Source organism: Otolemur garnettii, unplaced genomic scaffold, assembly GCF_000181295.1.
Source record: "Otolemur garnettii isolate 467f Iridium unplaced genomic scaffold, OtoGar3 scaffold00062, whole genome shotgun sequence".
NCBI classification, from domain to species: Eukaryota; Metazoa; Chordata; class Mammalia; order Primates; family Galagidae; genus Otolemur; species Otolemur garnettii.
Window position 1 is genome coordinate 8,395,739 of NW_003852457.1, and position 2,944 is coordinate 8,398,682.

The 2,944-nt window shown below is 42.1% G+C and overlaps 1 pseudogene; it reads right to left on the minus strand.

Annotated features, from left to right (window-relative positions):
* The window catches only part of LOC100943248, a 13,727-nt pseudogene that overhangs the window by 1,863 nt on the left and 8,920 nt on the right, over window positions 1-2,944 (minus strand).

The following is a 2,944-nucleotide window of genomic DNA, read 5'->3' on the forward strand; positions in this document are numbered from 1 at the left end:
CAAAAAAAAAAAAAAAAAAAAAAAGACCAGCCTGAACCAGCAAGACCCCCATCTCTAAAAAATAGCCTGGTCTTATAATGGGTGCCTGTAGTCCCAGCTACTTGGGAGGCTAAAGCAAGAGAATTGCTTGAGCCCAAGAGTTTGAGGTTGCTATGAGCTAAGATGCCATAGCACTCTACCGAGGGTGATAAAGTGACAGTCTGTTTCAAAAAAAAAGAAAGAAAAAACAAACAAACAAAGAGCATGTGAAATCCATCTGAGATCAGACCCAGACTATTGATCAGCACACCATAAAATAATTCCACAAAGGCAAAAAGCAGATTCAAGCACAAGAAGTAAAAGATATGCCTGGAGTCACTTTCCTCAAGAATTTGTTTTAATGATTCTTTAATAAACCTAGGGATGGACTGAGAGCTATGCTGGAAAGCACCACCCATGAAGTTATAAAGAGGTGTTCCTTCAGGAGAATATCCAATAAGGGTACCTTTCTGCCCTCTTGTATAGGGAGATGATAAGATGTTAGCAGACAAAATGAAGAATACTGTGCTCACTACCTCTCTTCCAGATAGGACATGTTCAGTGCTTTCCTGGTGAGCTGCTTTGTTCATAGCCCGAAGCTGGTCTGTCATTGGATGTGTCCAAAAAGGAAAGCACTATTAAAAATGGGAAAGGGGCTTTGCGGCCGGAGACACCATCTTCCAGTAATTCACCAAAATGACAAACACAAAGGGAAAGAGGAGAGGCACCGATACATGTTCTCTAGGCCTTTTATAGAACATGGAGTTGTTCCTTTAGCCACATATATGCGAATCTACAAGAAAGGTGATACTGTAGCCATCAAGGGAATGGGTACTGTTGAAAAAGGCATGCCACACAAATGTTACCACGGCAAGACTGGAAGAGTCTACAATGTTACCCAGCATGCTGTTGGCATTGTTGTAAACAAACAAGTTAAGGGCAAGATTCTTGCCAAGAGGATTAATATTCATATTGAATATATTAAGCGCTCTAAGAGCCGAGATAGTTTCCTGAAACGTGTGAAGGAAAATGATTAGAAAGAGAAGGACGCCAAAGAGAAAGGGACCTGGGTTCAACTGAAGTGCCAGCCTGCTCCACCCAGAGAAGCCCACTCTGTGAGAACCAACGGAAAGGAGCCTGAGCTCCTGGAACCCATTCCCTATGAATTCATGGCATAAAGCATATAACATAGCACACAGGAGTACCAGTGAACCCATGTTTTTAGGTGCAAGAACCTATTTATTCCCCATGGGCTCATGGCATAATAGGTGTACAGCATAGCACACAGGGTAACCAATTAGACTCCACGTAACAGTGATGATACAAGGTGCTGGAACCTATTTCCCATGAATTCAAAACTCAATCAATATTTTGTCACATTCAATGGCAAGGTGCCTCCCTGAGCTACTGGAACCTCTTCCCTACGAATTATGGGATGGTAGTTAAAAATAATAACCTACTGCTACAGTAAAAAATGTTTGTTGTTCGTTCACTACAAATGTGATTTTTTTTTTTTTGCCGCAAAGAATTATTAAACCAAATTTTAATGTATCCTAAAAAAAAAAATAAATAAAAAATAAAATAAAATGGGAAAGGGTCCAAGCAAACACATTTGGAAACTTCAATTTTGACCAAACAAATGGAATCTACATAGAAATCCAGGATCATGACAAAAAAGATAACTGATGCCAAAGGCATAATGGGAGAAAATCAAGACTTGACTTTACTCTCAGCTGTCACAGAAAGAACGGTGACCCATGGACAAAAGAGAAGCACAGAAACGAGCTGGGATAAAGCCTGAAGACGTTTGGCTCTACCAGCATCTATAGAGAGCTTTCTAGAAGCTATATTGTTGCAGGAAGACAAGGCCCAATGAAGAGAAAGAGCACCCAAACACCGTATTTAAGAGGAAAAAGGCTTTTATTTAGCCAGCAGAGCTAATGGCATAGAAGAATTCAAAATGCAGGCGGTGCCTGTGGCTTAGTGGGTAAGGGCACCAGCCCCATATACCAAGGATGGTAGGTTCAAACCCGGCCCTGGCCAAACTGCAACAAAAAAATAGCCAGGCATTGTGGCAGGCATCTGTAGTCCCAGCTACTTGGGTGCCTGAAGCAAGAGAATCGCCTAAGCCCAGAAGTTGGAGGTTGCTGTGAGCTGTGTGACTCCATGGCAAGACAATAAAATAAGACTCTGTCTCTACAAAAAAAAAAAAAAAAAAAAGAATTCAAAATGGCTGCGCTTCCTGACTGGCTTCATCTTTCCCTCTTCATCTCCAGTCAAAAAGTTCCAACCTGTGGGTTCCTTTCTCATTGGTCAGTTTGAATCAAGCTGGAGAAGCTGTTCCAGCCCCCACAGAACTACAGGATTTCACAGAAGTAGAAATTTCCAAGTCCCAGGAAGTTAAGTCTACAAATTCCTAAGAGCTAAATCACCCTAGAGAGGACCCTGCAGGTGTGGTCTCCTCACCCTTCCCAGGTATCCTCTCTCATCCCCCCTTTTTGAGACTCCATATATATTTTAATTTGGGGTCTCAATATCAGCTTGCTTCTGCAGGAGCTGGTATTAATCACTTTTCACATTTGACTATACATCACTTTTCTACAAAATCTAAGGCATAGAAGTATTTCTGATCTGTCCTGTTGTTTTTCCTAGTTGTTTTTCCTAGTTCCTTCTGCTGCAGCACCTTCAAATGGCACTACAGGCAGTAAACTTCAGAGTCACCTGGCTGGGCTTTCCTGTTTCTCTGGACTAGCATTCAGATTTCAGAGATTGTGACTCCTTCCAGGTTCGCTACCCAGGCCTTAATTGTAGGGTTAATATACATATGACTTTTGACTTTTCCCTGTGTCACACATAGAATACTATATCCCGGCTCGGTGCCTATAGCTCAACCAGCTAAGGCGCCAGCCACGTACACCTAAGGTGG